This window comes from Lutjanus erythropterus, chromosome 9, assembly GCF_056507025.1.
Source record: "Lutjanus erythropterus isolate fLutEry1 chromosome 9, fLutEry1.hap2, whole genome shotgun sequence".
Classification (NCBI taxonomy): domain Eukaryota; kingdom Metazoa; phylum Chordata; class Actinopteri; order Lutjaniformes; family Lutjanidae; genus Lutjanus; species Lutjanus erythropterus.
Window position 1 is genome coordinate 6,217,392 of NC_139325.1, and position 21,448 is coordinate 6,238,839.

General features: G+C 38.8%; 1 protein-coding gene across 3 annotated transcripts in view; it reads left to right on the forward strand.

The window, feature by feature from the left end:
* The first annotated feature begins 19,739 nt into the window (after positions 1-19,739).
* Positions 19,740-21,448, forward strand: part of LOC146321001 (glutamate receptor ionotropic, kainate 2) — a 371,281-nt gene continuing 369,572 nt past the window's right edge. The window contains exon 1 of one of the 3 annotated variants that reach the window (XM_084725990.1): positions 19,740-19,994. The gene's annotated coding sequence lies outside the window, so the exon portion shown is untranslated. The remainder of the gene's footprint in view (positions 19,995-21,448) is intronic. The other 2 variants (XM_084725988.1, XM_084725989.1) reach the window with 2 other exon arrangements.

Consider the following 21,448-nt stretch of genomic DNA (forward strand, 5'->3'; position numbering starts at 1 on the left):
TTCAACAGTATGTTGGTATTCAAGTTTGCTGTTTTGTAAAATATTCTCAAAATTTTGTAAATTGTTGTCAATAACTGTACATATGAGTAGTTGTATGAGTGTCACAGACAAATCAGGAGTGAAATACTTCATGTCTGAACATTTCTTGCTTTGAAAACGCAGTGAGCAAGGGCGGTCTAAAAAAAACCAAAACAGATACAGTCTGCTGGGTATATGACATCATAAACCTAAGGAACCAATCCTGTCAATAAATGGGGTGGTGCTATACATACCATTAGCAGTGATGCCCCGCCCTCAGGAGAAGCCGGATGTAGCTAGCTCACAAAACTGAGAAAAAGCCAGGTGCAGCTACATGAGGGTAGAGGTGGGGGTTGTGGGGTGAGTGGAGAGGGCAGGGCCTATTTGCATATTCATGAACCTTGAATACTAAATGACAGCAAGTTTTCGAGCCATACGTAAGCCATTTTAACAAGGGATTTGAACTTATGTTGCAAAAAACAACATATCAGACACAATTTATTACTTCTTGCAGGGCATTTTATATTATTTAAAACATAACTGGAGGTGGACTTAAAGATCTGGCACAGTATTCACTGATACTCTCCAGAAGTTATATAAGGAGTCACTGGCAATCAGCCTGTTCTGTTGTTTAGGTATGAGGACGTGTTGTGAGTAACACTGGTGATGTGGGATGTAACACGTAGTGTATCCATTAGGGGACACTACTGTGGTTTTATTCCAGTTCCACAGACAAATGACACCTCTCAGTCTGCATGACAGTAAACCCACAAAATATCAGAAGTATCTGGGAGGCTGTGAACAGATGACTTGGCAGTGAATTCGCAGTGACATTGAGAATCCCTCCAGAGAAGAAAGACACAGTTGTTTACCTCAGTATTGGGGATGATTTGTATGGTCACTGAGTATTTGTTTCCTCACTGATGGGCTATAAAAGCCCAGTGCCGGCGACAGTGGGGTGTTGCCGCGAGCACAGACGTGATCCAAAGTTTACTGTTAGATGTCGGAACAGTCACCGGGGACAAGCCTGACTCCAAGGACAAAAGCGGATGTTTGTTTTGATGTGCGGGACGTACCAGATATACACTCTCCACGAGAAATAAATAGGGAAACAGGACAGGGAGTAATTTTAACTTTTGCCCAAACATTCCTAAATGTCATCGTTTCTGCAGACTGGACTTTGACACTGAACTCTGGCAACAGAGCCTGTGAATTGTTACTGAATTCACTGATGTGTGAAGGAAAACAAACAGGCATGAAAGAAAGACTGGACTGAAAATATCCATGCTTTTATACTTGCATGAGTATTTCATGATACAGAACCAAAACAAGGACTCTAGTTGGTTATTCAAATTTACCTACAGCTAAAATAGGTTGCTGTTAATAGTTACCTGGCTCATTGTACTTTACAGGAGAAATCTCCAAAGACACTTATCACGCACACCCATTCTTGAGAACTGGGACAAATCTTGTCCTACCAAAAAGGGACTTGTAATTGTAATTTATGAAATGTTTTGTTTTGCTCTAATTTTTTTTTAATTTCTAAACTTGCCTTGTGCCAGAAAACAGCCTTTCAAACAATTTAAAAATGTGTTAAAAGCCTTCAAAATCTAAAACTAACAATACCTACTGATAACAGAGGTATAAAAATGTGTTATTATAATCAAATTTGTTTTTAAATGGACTTTTAAGAAAATGTTGGCCCTTTAAAGTTGCCTCCCAGATTTCATAAACTCAGTCAGATTTTTACAAAAACATGATTTAAAGGTATAAAAAGGGTCAGCTATACTGTAAGGACCCCTGTCTCACTTCCTGGCAGGAATCCTGCTCAAGCACTGGTAAACTTTATATACTTTTACAAATTCATGAAATAATAAAAAAGTTAAAAAAGTTTTCAGATTTTCCATCTGACAGAGTTGACGTCTACATTTAATAAACATTTAATCTCTAAGAGGTTGGCCCGTTTAGGTTTAACAGCCAAGAGTTTGATCTTTTAAAATATATTTTCCAGCATAGTTGAAGAGTAAAAATCAAACCCCATAAAAATACAATTTTGCCCCAATTCTCAAGAATGAGTGCATTAAATTTAGTTAAGTGATCTGTGTTTCCAGAATTTCAAAATAAAGGTGTATCTTAAAGATGTTATGGATTGATGTTTCCACACCATGCATCTATGATGCTGTATTGTTGATTCGATACATAAATTCAGATTGATTGATTGTTTGCACCCCTAATTGAATGTTTGCTTATTTTGTTGGACTATTAACTAATTTTAAGAATATGTTTACATGGAGTAAGTCATTTATGTCCTGTTACATAACTTCTATTCTTTAATTATCTTTCATTTAATATCATTTAATTATCTATCATTTAATAACAAATGCTCATCATTCATAGAGGACCCCCACTACTCAGGTTTGCAGCCCAAGGTGTGCCATGTCACCGGTGGGCAAAGTAACATTGGATAGCTTCAAGATTACTTCAAACAAAGTCTAAACAAACTTCATGCAGTGATTGGTCAGGTATGTGGCCGTGTGAAAGAAGGCAGGGTTGAACTCCTCCTAAAAGCTCTCTTTGCTCATCCTTCAAACACCCACTTCAGAGAGCAACAGACTGAATGTCTTTGAGGAGAGACTTCCAGAAAGCTATTACAGTATGCCCATATGTAAGATGTATTGCTTTTGAGACTACAAAGACATGCTAAAGACAGTTTCAATTCATGAAGAGAGCCTGGAGAGGCAGAGTGCTGCAGCCAGGAGGAGACTGAGACACTCATCTCAACTGAGCTGAGAGCGTCGGGGCAGCCAGCAGAAACTCGTGGAGCTGCTCTGTGTCGCTCTGTTTCCATTATAGTCAAGTTTGTAGTTAGTTAACACTGAGATGAGACTTGGTTTGTAAAAGCTTGTAGCCTGCCACGTTGTTGTCCTGAGTTGCTTTGTGCACAATGACACAAAAAAGTGCAGTTAATCGAGTGACAAAATGAGATCAGACTCAGGGAATTCTTGACTGATGATTTGTATTATCAGCAGTTAATGGGCAGCCCTAAAGCAGAATAAATCCTTAAATACAGCATATAACATATACTGCTTGTCAAAGTGTTTTATTTTCGCTGTTAGTAGATAAGAAACAAAACAGCTACTGCTGAGGCTGAAAAATGAAGTGCCAAAAGCTGCAGTTCCTCTGATGGACACTTGAGACTGGCTCCAAAAGTGAGTCAATCCCCATAGACACCCATATTAAAATGCAGAACTAAATAGCAGAAATAAACATGTTTTACAGCCTGGTACAAAAACTGTTTTGGTCTCTATTGGTATTTTCCCTGTTCATGACAACTTTACAGGTAAATTTTTATAGAAATCACCTGTTTCATTTATATTAAAATAATGAAAATCATTAAGGGTGTTACTGCTTTGAGTAACAGGTGGGTGCCATCAGAGGTGGCTAACTTCTAGGTAGCCACTTCTTTTGGTCCACATCAGCTCTACCCACACTGCACCTCTTCCTCCATTTTTGGGACTGATTCTGGGAGACTCCATCCATGTTTTATATAGTTGATGCATGAAACTCAGTTACCAGGCAAAAACCTAATTATTTGACCATTTTTCTGCTACTGAAAATTATGCAAAAGGTAGATATCATTCAAACTGGACTTTGGAAAATTATTCTTCTTTTTAAGTAGTTTTTTTTCTTTCCATAAACTTCTGCAAGTTGTTTTACCATAATTTGCAAATTAGAAAAAAAAAGATATTTTTCAACTTCTCTGTTTTGGGTGGCATTACATTATCAGACAATGTGGTCCATCAACAATACAGTCAAAAATCAAAGACTTTTTTTTAGAGTATACTTAATTTGGTTACTTTTGGTGTGCCCCTGTAGCTCAGTTGGAGGAGCGTGCACCCCCGTGTGCCGAAGCTATCAGTCCTCTGCAGCAGCTCGGGGTTTATTTCCAGCATGTGGCCCTTTGCTGCATGTCACCCATCACTCTCTCTTCCCTCATTGCTGTTCTATCATAATAGAGGCACAAAATAACCTCAAAACACTTAAATATTAGGCTACTTTATATGTCTGACAGAAACTATCATAACAGAGACAGAAAAGAAACAAATGAAAAGAAAAAACTAAACTATGTCTCTAATGGAACTGAATGGCACACGGCCTGTGGTGCTAAAAGCGCCAAAATAATACATGTGAAAGTCAACTACATTCTTTAGTAGAATCTAAAGTATTTACTTTCTTTTATACTAGAAAGAAAGTAATAACCGGGTCATGATTTTTGAAAAGAGATGCTGGTTTTGAATTTTGACCATGAAGCACAAAGTAACAACAGCTTCCCGTTTCATGCTGAAACATCAAAACTGAACACCAAGCCTCAGTGACGTCTTTCAGCTAAATCTTTTAATAAGTTTAAACAGAGGAGTACAGTGACTGATAGAGAGCTGAGCATTATCATGTCACTGTGAAGTTGACAGTTTAAATAAAGATAAATAAAAAATCCACGGCGAGGGGGGCGCCCATCCCCTGGCAACCACCTCAGGAGGCGCCCTCAAGCTGCTTGTTTGGCTCCTTGACTGGCTACTTCCAACATGGTGGCCAGGCTCAGTACTTCACTCCAAAATCTTTCAGACCTCTTTCACAGCAGCTGACAAGTTAAGTGCTACGTTTTATGTCAATGCAACAGGCAGTGTTAGAGACATTTATGCAAATAATTTTGATTACAGTTATATTCCAATTGTTATGTGAAGGCTTTAAATCTGTTTTTTCACTTCCCTTCAATTTCATTCAATCAGAATTAATGATTCGAGACTACCTCAGTCGACCTCAGTTACTACAGCATTCAAAGGAAAGTAGAAGAAACAAGAGAAATCAGTAGTAGTAGAAAGGAGGACATTTGGTCACACTAGTTTTTACAGGACATTAATGTATAATCCTGCTACAGGTGATGTGGACATTGTGGACTACTGGAAATGGTGGAACATGTTATTTTATATTAAACATGAGATAAACACACACTTCAAACTACACTTCAAATAAACTAAATAACAGTAGACATTAGAGTATGATGAAGTCTGTCTTGTGCAGACTGGACAAAAGTTTTAAATACACATGTGCGTTCAGGCCAGAGAACCAATAACATTTGGGAAAACTACAAAAGTAAAAGAGGTGATCCTCCATTTGTCTCCTCTAACAATAACACTCTTACAAGTAATTAATTAATTCTTGAACGTACCTGTGAGTCCATAATGTCTCTTTCATGGAGCAGCTGTCTCTGTGGCAGAGGAAGGAAAATAAAACTGTTGTGGAGGCAGCAGTGAACATATATAGTGACCGAGTCAAACCAAATAACACACAAGAGAAAACAAGATGGACGCCAACTACAACAATACAAGGCAAAAATCAATGGAAGGCTGAACCCCCCCCCCCCCACCCCCCCTCTGACTTGGCAGCACATGGTTTAGTCTAATGAGCTGGCCTTCAGATTTGAGAGGCTCCACCCCTCAGACACACCTTTTGCTCAAGCAGGAAGTGAATTGCCCCCAACAACAACAGTAAGTCAAAGACAAAGACACACATGGTTAATAGAACAGAAAAGAGCTTGTTTAACCCCACAGTGTGAGAATGTGTTCACTCCATTTAAACAGTGTGAGAATGTGTTCAATCCATTTAAACAGTGTGAGAATGTGTGCACTCCGTTTAAACAGAGTGAGAATGTGTTCAATCCATTTAAACAGTGTGAGAATGTGTTCACTCCATTTAAACAGTGTGAGAATGTGTTCACTCCATTTAAACAGAGTGAGAATGTGTTCACTCCATTTAAACAGTGTGAGAATGTGTTCACTCCATTTAAACAGAGTGAGAATGTGTTCACTCCATTTAGACAGTGTGAAGATACAAGCAAATTAACAAGATTTACATCAAACTGTGTCACGTGAATTGTTTGGGTGTGTTTGACTGTAGATAAAATGAACCTGTGCAGGTTGAGTGTGAGCGGCTGTTAGCATGTGTGACTGTTAGCATGTGTGACTGTTAGCATGTGTGACTGTTAGCATGGCTGTTAGGACAGATGTTAGCATGTGTGGCTGTGGTCATCAAACATTTAGCACTCTCTTTAGAGACACCACTCGTACAGAGCAGCAAAATACTCTCTGCATCTCCAGCCAGGTACAGAAATGAACCATAAATGGTAAAACTACTGGTGTTAAAATGTTTAAATGGACATTCATCCCCAAATCCAGTCTTTTTCCTCTCGTCTGTTTATCCATCTAGACAGTAAATTGCAGAGTTTTGAAAATGACTGTCTTCTCTGGAATATAATGGAAGCAAATGGCACTACACTAGACAGTCGTATCTACAGTTTTTGGGAGCGTTACTTTAAAAATGTATTCCAGGTTACTAATTACCTTTAAAAAATGTAATCAGTAACCTAATGCATGTATCACAATATCAAAGTAAAGTTGATTACTTTCTGTTGCTTATGGATTACCACAATATAAAATATGATGAAATTGATTACCCTGCTGTTTAAAGGCATCCCTTCAATGATGAGACATATTACATGTTCAGGCCTGGATTGTTTTCAACCATGTGAAGTTTCAGGGAGATTTGACCATGTACACTGAAGTTAATACAACTTCCTGTGGGGTTGCTGTTTAAAGGGTGTGGCCAAGCCATTTGACCACGCCCAACACCAAAAGTTATATCAGACAAAAATTTTCATCTCGACTAACCTGTGTGCCAAGTTTCATGTGCCACTGAGCACATTTACTCCCTCAAAAATACGACTGAAGAGGACGAGAAAGAAGAAGAATCCAAACAAAATCCAAAAGGGTCCTTGCACCACTGGACGCTCAGTCCCTAAAAAGCAGCACTGGCACTAGGTACATTCCTACCACATACTTAGAAGTATTTTGTTCATACAGACCATTCTGCATCTCACAGTTTCATGATATCCAGTTGTAGCACTCAACGTAGTGTGCAATTAATGTAGAGAGATGGAAAGTAAGCGTGTGGAGGTCAGGGTGGTGGGTGGCTATAATGTGCCAGACCTGCAATCAACATTCATCCTTTAATTAACTGTAACTAAAACCTTTGCTAAACCTCTACCAAGTGTTTTACTTTCTTAACTTTAATGGGATGGTTTGGCACGGCCTAAAACCCTTTTTTGTAATGTAATGTAATGTAAATCTCGAGTAAATGATGCACAGAGACTTAGACAAATATTTCCCAAAATGTTGAAGTACTCTATTTAGTTGCCCAACCCTAACCAAACCTTAACCCAGTAGTGCACTTAGGCTAAAAAAAAAAGAAATACAAACACAAAGGGCACCACCTGTATGTAGTAGGAGACCAATGCAATAAAAACACACAGGGAACTATTTAAAGGCACGTAGAAGCCAAATAATTTTCTAGCATGTAGTTAGCATATGGCGCTACGTTGTGTTTGTCAATTAAAGAGGGCATGTTATCATGTTTTGTCCACTGGAAGGACGCTTTAGAGGGCAGCATGGTTTGTTCACTGGAAGGGCACTGTAGAGGGTACTTTAATACGTTTTGTCCACTGGAAGGACACTTTAGAGGGCACTTAACCATGTTTGCCCACAGGAAGGGCACTGTAGAGGACACTTTGTCCACTCGAAGGGCACCCTAGAGAGCACTTTACCATATTTGGTGCACTAGAAGGCCACTTAAGAGGGCACTTTACCATGTTTTATCCACTAGATTAGCAACCTAAGGGGTACTTTACCACATTTTGTTCCATGGAAAGAAACCTTAGAGACTGCATTCGTTTTATCTACCATAGGCGTATCCAAGGGGGAACTTTTGTATCATTTTTTCAAACATGAGTCCAGCTGTGCTTTAATCATAGTTTATTTTCCTGTCATTTTCCATAACTTCAGACATACTGTAGTTGCCATGCACTGATGACTGTAGAAATCAAAAAATAGCATCACTGGATGTAAAACCATCATAGAATCTGAGGTTTTGCTGAATGATCCAACATCTATGTTCATGTCTGGGGATAGGGCTGCGCAAATCAGCCTCCCTCCTAACGGGCCTTCACTGAGTCTTCTTCTGAAAGAGGTTGTATAGACTTTAGAGGCTCATCATTTAACCTGCCGCTGCCTGGTGCATCTCAGTATTATCTCGGGAGGATCCTCTGAAATGTCTTTGTAAAAAGTCAAATTCATGATGAGCTCCCAGCTCCATTTAGTGGTCTGCTTACCTCATTAGCTTCTTGATTTGTTTTTGGAAACAGTAAATCACTCTAAACTACAGTCTTTGGCAGAATGAAGTCTGCTGGACAGGCTTGAAACAGAATGATTCTATTTCCAGCTGTGAGAGTTTTTAAAGCAATTATAAGAGTGCTTTGACAGGGCTGTGGACCAATTCTGCGTGCAGCGGAATATATTAAAAATGACCCTTTTAAGTTTGACACTTGATGGCTTTTACATGTCAGGGTGTCAGCTGGAGAAAACTGCACTGGTGACTACAGCAGCGACATGGCTGAATCAGAGATGGGCTGAAAATGCAGTAAGAGCACTCAACTGTCTAATTCCTCTCCGTAAATCCACATATAACCAGCTGCATTCCATTTCAACTGCAGCAGACCCACGCAGAGAGGGAAAATACAGTTTTAAATGACTCACAATCATGGCAACACTGAAGATGATGTGTGTCAAATATGTGTGATTTAGGTGAAGTAACACAATAGATAGATTTGAATGTGTTTGTCTTTCGCTGTTTGTTTGTGGTGACCTGTACAACCCATGCCAGGGATCTACACCAGGGGTCTCAAACTCAAATTGGCCTGGAGCCACTGCATTTTCATCTCATAGGGAGTCCACCTCAGTATTCAAGTACTGCAAGAAAGTAATACCCACAGAGAGCTCAATCAGAGCAGTGAAACTCCTGCCCCAACATGCGAAGTTGCCAAGAAAAAAAAAATATTTACACCATGTTTTTAATCTGAATCTTCACTGTAGATCCTTAGCTTGCAGCCATGTTCACGTGCACACTGTCTAAACTTGGTGTGTGTGGTGTGACAGTGTGGAAACTGCATGTCAAGTAGTGGTTTCTCATTTATTTATATGTGGGTTTTTTTTGTTCGAGTTCTATTTGTTTGTACTTTTTACCCATGAGCCTGTGTCCTGCAAGTCATCTTAAAATGACTGAATTCTGCAGAGTTGATGTTCCCACTCCTGCCACAATAAGGCCTTATTACTTCATTTTCATATAATCATATCAGTCTGGATCAGAGCTGTCAGTCCTCACTGCTGCACTGACTAGGTTACTTTTGAAACGGCTGTTAAAGTTTTCTTTTCCATCCTGAAGTCAGTATCATTACTTTAAACCACAGCACCATCATAAGGGTCTGTGTGTGAGGTTGGGATGATCTTTTATTGCTGTCTTCTGCTACAAATAGGGAACCAGAGACAGCCCTAGTGGTTGTACCAGTCAAATGTACTGCCTCCTTTGGTCAGTAGTGGTCTAGTTTTTAATATGTGTACAAAAGGTAATAAAAACAGAAAATGTAATAATCTACCTATAATGTCATCAATATGCCAGGTGAATAAGATAGTACCACACATAATAACAACTTAGATTTCATGTAAATTGTTATATTATGGGGTGGCAGCTCTTTATTTTTTCATGAAACATAATAACTGCACAAAAGCTCATTTGCACAATCATTCCTCTGTTAAAGAAGCAAAACCTTAATTTTCTGCCCTTTGAGGTGAAATACATTTATAATGTTTTCAGTGGAGATGTTAAATCATGATTAAGAGAGAAACAACATTGTTCTCACACCTAAATTTTATTTTATTGTACTTTATACATACAGTGTGGGTTCTTTTCTTTTCTTCCTTCTATTTTAGCTTTTAAAAAAATCCTGCTGTGTACAGACAGTAAATTAGTGTTTTGTTACAAACACTAGATATAGTGTATCTGGTGCTTGTGGTGGGTGTCACACATGTACAGCAGGGACTCAACTTGCAGCCTGTGGGCCAAATCTGGCCCCTGTTAGGGTGCAGGGTGGCCATGACCATTTTCTAATTCAAAGTGAAAATAAATTGATTCACATTGTTTTTCCTAGGAAGGGTGTCCATCCCAACTTCCACCTGTGAGGACGTTTGGTTTCTGCTTCCAGCTGACCTGTATGGGGCTGCTGCCGTCGGCTTTATCCGTTTCTCTTCCATTGAAAGATCAGCAATAAAAAATAGGCAATTCAGTGAAAAATGGACAGTTGAATTTGCCTTAATTTTGTCACTGTTGGAGCCGTTGTTTTGGACCCAGAAGCAGACACAGACACAGCAGATTGTTTTAGGTGGTAAGGTGGATTTATAATGACAAATAATGGTGAAGGGGCGAGGGACGCTGGTGAGGACAGGGACAGGCAGGCAGACGAGCAGGGTTGAATGGATGGGGGAATGAGCTGGGATGGCATTTGTAGATGGCTGAGGACAGATGTTGGCACTAGAATCCTGGAGCACAGGAGAAAACAACATTAAGGAAAAATGGCACAAGGAAAAAAAACACAAGAATCTCAAGTAATACTGAGCAGCTGATAGTATACCACTGAACAATCTGGCACCGAATGACTGGAGAGCTGACATCTTAAGCAGTGAGTTGAGGTGACTTCAAACAGGTGCAGAGTTCCACAAGGTGCCACATAAGATAGCCACGCCCACAACACACACACACACACACACACACACACACACACACACACACACACACACACACACACACAAGGGAGGAGGGGAAACAAGGAGGAAACACAAGAATAAAACTGGAGTCACAATTAAGCCGTGACAGCCACCTCAAACCATTCCTAAACCCAATTTGTGATGTTGGGCTGTATAAATAAAATTTTACTTTGCTTATGCATAGTTGTATGCTGCAGTTCCAGTGCTATTGCTATGTCTATGTGAAATAAAATAAATGTGAATTAAAGGTCCAGTGTGTCAGATCTACAGGTATTTATTGGCACAATATGGCAGAACAGGGATATAATATTCTTGTATGTTTTCCTCAGTGTATAATCATGTTTTTGTTACCTTACAATGAGCCCTTTATATCTGCCATGGCAGTGATCCTCCTCTGTGGAGGCTGCCATGGTGCACCACCATGTTTCTACAGTAGCCTAAAACAGTCTGTCTCTAGATACGGCCTTTTTTGTTTTCTCCTAATTGCCTAGAAAGGTGAGGCTAGGTATTTGCAATCTGCGAGCTCACCACTAGATGCCACTAAATCACACACACTGGTCCTTTAAGGGAATCAGGTCCAACATTACATACATTGAGAATTTGTCTGATTTGTGACTCTAATCTTTGACATTCTGACAGGATTCTAACCTTCCTTAACAATCAAACATTTCTGATTTATAACTTTCTATTATTATTTTTGCACTATTATCCTCAAACTATTTTCAATGGTACAAATCACTTTAAATGTTGAAACAGTAGAATCTGCATGAAGAAAGCTTTATTTTTCTTTCTTCTTTCACCAAGACTGAATAATTAATTTCTAAAACTTATCTTATCTTATCTTATCTTATCTTATCTTATCTTATCTTATCTTATCTTATCTTATCTTATTTCATTTTATTTCATCTTATCACATCTTATCTGACTTTATCTCATCTTATCTTATCTGATCTTATCTTATCTTATCTGATTTTATCTTATCTTATCTGTCCAGAGGTTTCAGGTCCTTTCATGTCCCATGGGTGAGAGTAGTAGAGGTTGTTGGATCACAGAACTGTCATTGACTATTTATTTGTAGCCCCCACAATTCAACTTTTCATGCTGCACGCTGTTGAGGGGAGGTGGCAGGAGGGGAGTGGGGGCGATCAAAGCTCCCTTTCATTTCAGCTCCAGTCTGTGGCCTCAGATCAGGCCTCCATCACTGCGGGGATGCACTCCTTCACCACTAAATTGTATATCTTGTTGCAGTTATTTCTGTCTGATGGCCTCGCTTTGTTCCCGTTATTTCTGACCCTGCCTTTTGATTGGCCCGATGTGCTGACACAAAATGAAATGAGTGTTCACGTTGAGCGGCTTTCTATCTTAACGAGTCAATTATTAAGCCACTGAGTGTGAGGAAAAGTGACTTTGCCAAGCAGAGAAGATCATTTCACTGGTTTCTATGCAAATCAAGATGTATCAAGATTTCTCACAATTGAAAGACATTATCTCAACTCACGTCAAGATATTGTCACTTGCATCTCTAAACACAAATTGAAACAGAGAAGAGCTTTTCACCATACAGGAGGCAGACCTTCTCACTGGTGTGAAGGTAAAAATTTCTTGCAAGTTATGACAAACATTGTTATATGTTCCACAGTTTGATGAATTGCTATTAAGTTTTTATGTTGTTTAATCAGTGTCAGCTGCCTCTGAAATGATGGCTGCTCCTGTCTGATCACAAAGAAATAAAATCAGTTTGTGTGACATTTAATTTTCTTTGCGCATTTTCCCATTATTCTTTTATTATTTGACGTCTGGTATCAGATTTTCAGATACATCCAACATAGTCTCTCATAGCCAGACCTCTCTCCACAGCACTCAGCCATGTAGATATTCTGCTATAAAGGAAAAAATGCCCCGCCCTGTATGTCTCTAAACCAATCACAATTGTTTTGGGCGGAGCTAAACACAAGATGCATTGACCGGTTTCACTTGTTTGTAGAACTTGTTTTGGTGGAGCATTTACATGTGGGGGGCAAACCTCAGCATTAGGCATGTCTAAATCCCCACTAAAGAAAAGGTAACAGCTGCTAGCTTGTTTAAATTTGTACTATTAGCAACCCAGGTGCTTAGTTGCCATCTCCAGCATGTAGGTTACAGCATGGAGGGTGTTGTTGTTTCCCAGGGGCTTTGAAAACATACATAGTGGATGTCAAGTGAAACCAAGCAACCACTGGCAGGGTTATACATGCAGTGAGCATCTGATAACTCAGACTACATCCAACACATCCTCATACCTACACAACAGATTAGGTTGATTGCTAATTACTCCCAAAAAGACTAACAGTGGAGAGTACAGGCAGCGGCAGATGTGTACGTCACATGACATTACTCATGTGACTTTGCACATGTGGAGTATGTTCAGTCTGGAAATGGAGTGCACTGTTTTGCTATGGTTTCAACATATTTCCTCAAAAAAGGCTATTTTGTCTCTCATTTGGTGGGTTTACCACAGGTGTAATCAGCAGCAATATGTATGCAAACACTGGCGTAATAAAAAGGCAGTAGCAGGGTGTTCAACGCAGCACCATTTCTTTTTAAATACACATTTAATCAGGGCTAAATACAACCCCGATTTATGTTGCAAAACGTTCGCACTTTGGTTGGGTTTAGGCACACAAAGTACTTGGTCTGGTTGAGGAATAGATTGTGGTTTGGATTAAAATAACTACATTATGTATGTCAAATGATGAAAATGACAGGACAGATGTAATGTCCATGACAAAAAGTACTCAAAGTAAGTCTTTTACATTTCTGTTTCGTGCCGGACTTGATCTCCAGTCTTCTGGATGAAAGTCTTGTGTTTAGTTGAGCCATCCATCAACAGCACTTTGCCAAAATAGGGTCTTTTTCACTTCCTATATAACTTCTGTCATACTTACTACATCCACTAGGGGGCACTGCCTAACAATAAATGGACACATCAGTGGGTCAGCTGCTAATACATTCAACCAACACATGTTTTTCTAGAGGGCTGGGATATCAGATATTTTTCTTGAATAAAAGTAGCAACAGAGTAGAAATACTCTGTTACATGTCCTGCATTCAAATGTGAAAGTACAAAAGAATTGGCATGAGTACATACTTAAAGTCCAATTAGTAAAAGTACTCATTATGCAGACTGTTATATTTCAGAAGAATGTTGAATTTGTTTATTTTTAACCTTTATTTGCTCAGGTATGTTTCATTGAGAGCAGTGTTGTCTTTTCCAGGAAGGCCCTGATTACATTCACCCAGTTTCATACTGATAGGTGGAAACTTCCCAGTTCAACCACAGTCTCTGACAGCTCCCCTGGAGCGGTTGGAGTTCAGGTTCTTGCTGAAGGGCACCTCAGTGGTGGTAATGAGAGAGGAGCAAGTGCTGCCTTTCACTTTCCCCACCCAGACTGTCCTGCCGGTCCACAGGACTGAACCAGTGGCTTTACGATCATGAGCATTTTTTTTTTTTAATAACCATAAGGTCACCACCGTCCCTTATTTATTTATTTTTTAAATATTTTCTCGGGGGCTTTTATGCCTTTAATAGATAGGACAGCTGAAGTGAGGACAGGAAAGGGGAGACAGAGCAGAGGACTTACAGCCTCGGTACATGGGGCGCACGCTTGATCAGCTAAACTACCAGGCCAAACCCCCGCTGCCCCGTTATTGAATTATAATTATTAATCCATTAATATATAGATCATTTTAATGTTGCAGCTGGAAAACATGGAGCTTTTTTCTTTTTTCTTTTTTACTATATATCCTGCTAATTTAGACGATGTTTTATATTATTAATCTGAATCTGAAAAGTAAGTTCTTAAAATGATCAAATAAATGGAATAAAAAGTACAATATTTGTGTCTGGAATGTATTGGAGCAAAAGTATAATGTGAAAATACTCAAGTAAAGTACAAGTATCTCATACCTGTACTAAAGTACAGTACATGAATTAATGTACTTAGTTACTTTCCAGTACAGCTTTTTATATAAAATTGAATTTATCCAGTTGGAGACACATTGGGGTTGAAAACCTTATTTGCAGGGGAGAGCCAGTTGAAACATAAAACATAAACATGTGCAACAAAATCAGCAGAATCCAACATGTAGCCCTTATGAAGTCTTAATGTATCTGTATAAGTGAACAGGTTCATCTCTAAATGAACTTATATGGAAAAGAAAGGGAACAATAGGCTTCTGTGTTGTTCAAACTGGAAAACAGAATTCCTCATTGCCTCCAGTATAAATGTTTACCTGTAACTGGATGTCATATAAGACTCATCATACAGTTGAAGGCCACCTACACATTTTTCTCATGCAACATAGTTATTATGAGTATGCATCAAGTAAACATTATGTATACTGTCTATAATGTGCATTGTTATGTTTTTATTAGAGTGGAAGAGGCAGTGAGGTCTTTGCCTTAATACATGATGTCCACACTGGAACAGGTGAGCCACTGTGGTGCCCTGTGTGGTTTGAAATGAAATATTAGAAAATATTAAATATGTTTTTGTTTTGTTTCATGTTTTTTTTAAATTTGTATGCCTCATATAGGTGACATGGGTTGCACTTTATTTTACAGTGCATTAATAAGACCTAACAAGCCACATTGTTTTATCAAACTGGACAAAAATTATTTGTCGCTAAGCAAACACCACTATACCCCAATAAGACAAGAATACACAAGACATAAGTCAAACTTTGACTTCAAATTATATATAATAACTTCTTTACTAGACAGTATTAGACCCTTTAGACACTTCTGTTGCAATGTGTCTATAATTACAACCTAAAAAAGTCTAAAATGGGTCTAATAAAAACATATTATGTCTAGTTTTTGACCAATTTAATACAAAGTACATTTTGTTGTGTCTTATTAGTACTGTAAAATAAAGTGTAACCGTGACATGATACATGTCTTGTCAGGATTTTATAATAACTTGTACGAATTCAGTTCGATGAACGGTTGCCCCACTCATATTAGTTTGATATTACGCACATCCACGAAGAATTTATGTGGATATATTGTCAGAATTTCCCAGTATTACAGGTTTAAGATTACACAAATTAACTAAGGGTCTTGCGTGTGTTTTGACTGCCATGATAAAACATTTAAACACCTTGTTAAATATATCTCTCTCTCTTGGTCCGCTGTCCCTCACTGATGTTTCGGAGGTTTTTCCACTCCAGCAGGAGCACAGTTCTCATGGAAATGTAACAGTCGAAGAACCGTCACACTGAAAGAGTTTTTATTTTTGGCACAAACTGTCAGCTTTGAACAGCTTCAGTACACAAACACACAAAACAAAGTATTGATATTTGCATTTGCTTTCAAATACAACAGCCTGTGTGATGCACACTCAGTAAATATAAATGATATTTCTACGTCGCTGTACCTCAGTATTATCAGAATGTTTTTGAAATACTGAACGGGAGTGACACAAATATTATATGATAATGTTGTTATTGTTGTGGGATATAGTCTGTATATTTAATATAATTTCCCATCAAACCTCTAACCTCTGCTTAAACCAATAGGAAGCATGTATGCTTTTTAGCATGTCTTTTTCTAATCTTTTGACAAGAAATAAATAGTCTGATACACAAGAGACATCCAGTTCACTCCATTACCTGTGATTGAATTTCTGTTGTCAGCTGCTGTGTCCTGCATACAGTAATTCACTCCAGGAAGGAAATATCTGTGACTGAGCAGATATTTAATAAAGATCATTAAATAACCATCTTCATAGGCAACACTGATACTTTATTCAGGTTTAGTCTGCGCTGCTTGTGAATGTTTTCATCTTGTAACAATGTGGGAACTTGTGAACTTCAGAGAACCTTCTGCGGATGTTTGTCATTGCATTATTTTATTTTTTGCAGAAATGCTCTTTGTGTAACATTCTGAGAGTGTTTCAATGTTGAACAGGAGTGATGGGAATGTTAGAGATTCTTCTGAGAAACTGATTATCTGAGTGTCTGTGGCCCTTAATTGGGCTCAGACTTAAAAGGAATTTATGGATCTCGAAAAGTTAACTTTGGCTAAAATACCAGGTCATAATCAGTGGGATCTGTCGTCATCTGTGCCTTTTTTTCATCACCGAGATAACTGTAATCTTATCTTTGCTTTTACTCTTTTGACAAAAATATAATTGCTTTGGTAAACGTTGTAGTGGAGGAAAAAGTAGAGATACCCTTAACTGTGGTAGAACAAAGCGCAACTGTGTTTTTTCATAGGTTTAATGGTTGTATAAAATATTTTGCTGCAAAATTAGTTTATTGGCTGATGTTTTGATCCTCCCCAAAAGCAAAAAAAAAGTCCGAATTTAGGCTTCACCTTATCACATGTATAACTGGAAATAATTATCAGAATGTCACTAAATTTGGAATGAATGTTCACATAAAGTTAATGCATACAATGAAGCAAAGTTTTCATAAATACCTTTGTCTATCTTTTAAATGTATACACTTAATAGGGAATTAAAAATGCAAAAAAATTGTCATAATTAAAGCAAAGACATCATTATACATTATATATAGCAAAGACTGTTATCTTGTCACAAAAGTAGGGTTTTTATTCATTTCACTTTTCTATCACTTTTCTATCAGCAGCCCCTAACAGGCAATTAGTGCAGCAAAAATGTCATACAGTCAAATACAATGCAGCAATGTAGATACAAACAGTTATGTAAATGTGTGCAGAGAAGGACAAAAAACACAGATTAAGACAAAAATATATTTGTTTAATGCAAAATGCTTCAATTGTAATTTCTTCATCATTTTAAGGCACTCTCTCTATATGATTGATTTTCTTTGAATAACACTGAAGTATATGATTATGCAATCTTGGCTGCTGTCAGCAGTATCTTTCAAATAACTGGATGATTTGGAAAAACTAAAGATGAATCATAAATAAATTCTCGGTATTTGTTGAAACACACTCCATAAACTGTTTAAGCGTCTATGTAGCTTGTCACACATGTGTCCTCTGTGCAGTAACTCAGTCTGAGGAACCAAAATATCTGGGTTCACCGAGCTCTGGGTTAATCTGTTAAACTGAGGAGGGAACACGCACAACACTTGCTCGGTCGGTTTTGTTGTGCAGGAAATCAAAGACCCCAAAAATCAATGTCAAAGAAAAACAAGTCAGTTCCTGAACACACTTCTTACCTCTGCAGTGATGTATTAAAAAAACAAACAAACAAAAAAACAAAAAAAAACCCAAAAAACTGTCATTGTTTTGAACCCAGGAATTTAGTGGAATCAGCTGATCTTATCTCATTAACTTCACATAAATATGCAAGTTTTATTTATTCAAATTAAAGGTACTACAAGGAGTTTTAAACTGGTTATGAAGTGAGATCATCTGGGAGAAGATCCGCTGTTTCTACAAAGTTATTCTTAATGCCAACAAGTCTGTTTGTCTGTTTACAGCTCGAGTGAAAGTTACAAACAAGTTAGTTACAGAGCAAGTTACAGTTACAATTAAAAAACAAACAAACCAGTTACAGTTTTAAGTTGAAAGGTAGAAAGAAGAGATTTTTATTCAGATACATTTATATTTGGCGCTTTCTTTTGTGGTGACAGTGGTGGAAACACTACTGCTTTTGTCCACAGGGGGCTTCAAAATCAAAGAAATAGAAAAGTTCCTAGTAGTTCTTAAATAGTTAGTTTTTATAGTGTTAATTAAACGTATATTCAGAGCACTTCGGAACTTAGAAATATGAGTATTTTCAACCTGAGGTCTTCTTACTTTGAAGGAGTTGAATGAACGCTCTGTTCAGAGTTCAGTCATGTATTAATGTATTAAACTGAATTAAATTAAAGTTGCTGCAGCTCCAAGGTCTTTTTGTGATGTAACAAACTGACTTTATGAACTGAGAAAATGTAAAAGGAAATCTAATTTGTTTGTAATATTTGTGACTGATGGGTTATGTCTTACTGAACATGATTTCTCAAGTACAACTGCATCAATATCAAGTTTATTTTACTGGAAAAGTTCATTTCATTTCATTTGTCAGCTTCAAATTTTTAGGCAGTCTGGACACTAACTTTTTTCTTTTAAAGTTAAAACTGTTTAGTTTTACTTTAGTTTTTACAGTGAACTCCAATGGCTTAAATGGTATGGCAGTGGCCAGTAGGGGTGAGCAGTACCACAACATTTGGTTTTGTTCCAGTACCAAATATTTACCAGGGCCAGGATTGCCTGTATCAATACAAATATTGATACATTTTATTGTTAGAAATAGCTGAGGTACTATTCATGTTAAGAGGTAAAATAGCTCATGATTAATTTCTGAATAGATATTGACATGACCACATATTTTGGTTTAAAATTACCACCAAATAAGACCACTAAAATGCAAAATTATAAAACTTTTTTTTAAATTAGTGGTAAATGTGTATTTAGGTATGTATGTATACAGTCTATAAATGCTAATCTGATTACTTTAAATTCATCAATGATAAATAAATCAGTTCAAAGGTGATACATGTGTGAAAATTGACTCTTTCATTTCTTTGAAATGAATCCACTAAACCTCAAACAGTGGGATCTACTGTAATCTGCTATAGTCTGTACTTTTATTATCATTTACGACCAAACCTCCAGTGACATCTCATTACCTCTTTATTCAAAAGCTGATTTGACTTGTCACAAATGCAAATTAAAGTGCATCCTGCTTCCATGGAATGTGTTAAATTTAATGTGTGTGGGAGTGACAGCTGACTGAGCAGATATGACTATTTGATAAAGGTCATCTTACTGTAGCTTTAGAGGGAACATTGATCTTATGTCCCATAATAAGGTGACATTTTTTGCCGTCAGGATCAGACTGGGGCTCACCCAGTCTGGAGCACGGACAGTACCACACCTTTACAGCCAATTAGCGTCTCTGATTCCCAGCCTGCACTGGTCTGCGCCTCGCTGGTATTCTGGTGCAGACGTCCACAGGGCTGTCGGGGCTGAACTATCCAGCGGTTAAAGGATCATAATTTGCCTCGGTCTCCTCCGCCGGGGAAAGCTGCTGCACACTCGGTGTCGGTGAGTCCCCTGGTCCGGCGTGTGTGTGCCCCCCTGTTGCTTTAAGCAGTGCGTCCTGCCGTCCGACAGGAGGCGTGTCTCCCCTACGGCCGGAGCGCAGCGCTACCAGATGCAAGTGCGGGGGAAGCGACTCGGCTCCTCCATAGAAACAAATCAACTTCTTTGTGCTGCTCTGGTGACTCTTCCCGGCTCCAGCTCTACCTAGGGTAAGCCCATTCTCTCAAACTTTACATAGATTTACATGCCTGCCTCTATTTTTTCTTTTGACTCGTTCCATCTTTCCAGGAACAGGTTAGATCTTGGGAAACAGTAGGAGCCTTTTCACTGCGTTTCCAACCGGCAAAACGCGCAGAAATCACCGTTACGCATCTCAGCGGTCAGGTTTGAAGTTCATGCGTGAGTTTATAGGTGCAAATCTGTGTTTAACCTGCGCCCTCAAAGCGAGAAGAACATTTCAATGTGTCAGAAACAGACTCCGATTTAAGGTTTAATCAGCCTCGGAGAGATGTGACCTCCCGTGTCTTTGCCCGACCTCTATTTGGAGACGCTTGTCACCTTTTTCGGGTTCCCCCTCCTCCTTCTCCTCCTCCCCGGGCTGATTCCTCCGCCGTTGTGGGGTTGAAAGACATTATGGGGGTCGTTAAATGCTCACCGTGATCCGCTTTATGAATGATCTGCAGATAACGTCTCCAGTTCACGGGGCTCGGATGGCAACTCGCGGAGACGAGCCGCGCATTTAAATCCCACAGTTGATGAGGACATTAGCTTTAAATCAACTTTATCATCGCGGCGCTGCCCGCTGGAGGGGCTCCGCTTAAAGCTCTTTTCACATGGACAAAGGGCCATTTGTTGAGCTGTGGCTCTATCTGTAATAACAGAGGAATATAAACAAATCCAAGTGTGCTTTTTTCATCCCGCAGCACCTTTTCTGGCCGTTACGCACGGCTATCAGAGAACTGCGGCTTTGGTGATATTAGTTCAGGGCTGCTCCTTCTTATTATGACCTCTGTGTGAGTTAAAACACTGCGCCGATTTATTCACTGCATGCGGAGAGACAAACAAATCTCAGATGGGTTTTTTCCATGTCGGCCATTGGTCATATATTGGCTCTGAAGACCAACACAGCCTCTAAAATATGCCGCTGCTGTCAAAAATAAGAATAAATTCTAAATAAATCAACTTTGAAAATCCACTGCATGTTGTCTCATCTATGTCCTAACTCCTCCATTATAATTACAAGGTTGGCCTCCTTTTAAAATCACATTCGGCCTCTGCATGCAACTTACATGTGAGTTCATTCCAGCTTTCAAAAAATACTGGGCCAATTGTCTGGGTGTTGGCCACAATAAATGAGTGTTGATGTGGAAGCAGGTGGTATAGTGAAACAATATTTAACCTTTAGCCATAAACTGTATCATCATATGGACTGGGTCCAAACAGAACGCCCCGCTGTTAATTAAAGAGGCAAACGAGCAGGAGAAGCTGGTGAAATGGATAGGAGCAAGGAGGACGCACGGAGTCGCTGTCCATGGTGCCGAAACCTCATCAATGTAAAGACTTATTTAAAAAACAGTCTCTGTCCATGGTGCTGGAACACCCTCGGCGCAAAGACCTGCTGTATTTAAACCAGAGTCGCTGTTCATGGTGCTGACACCTTATT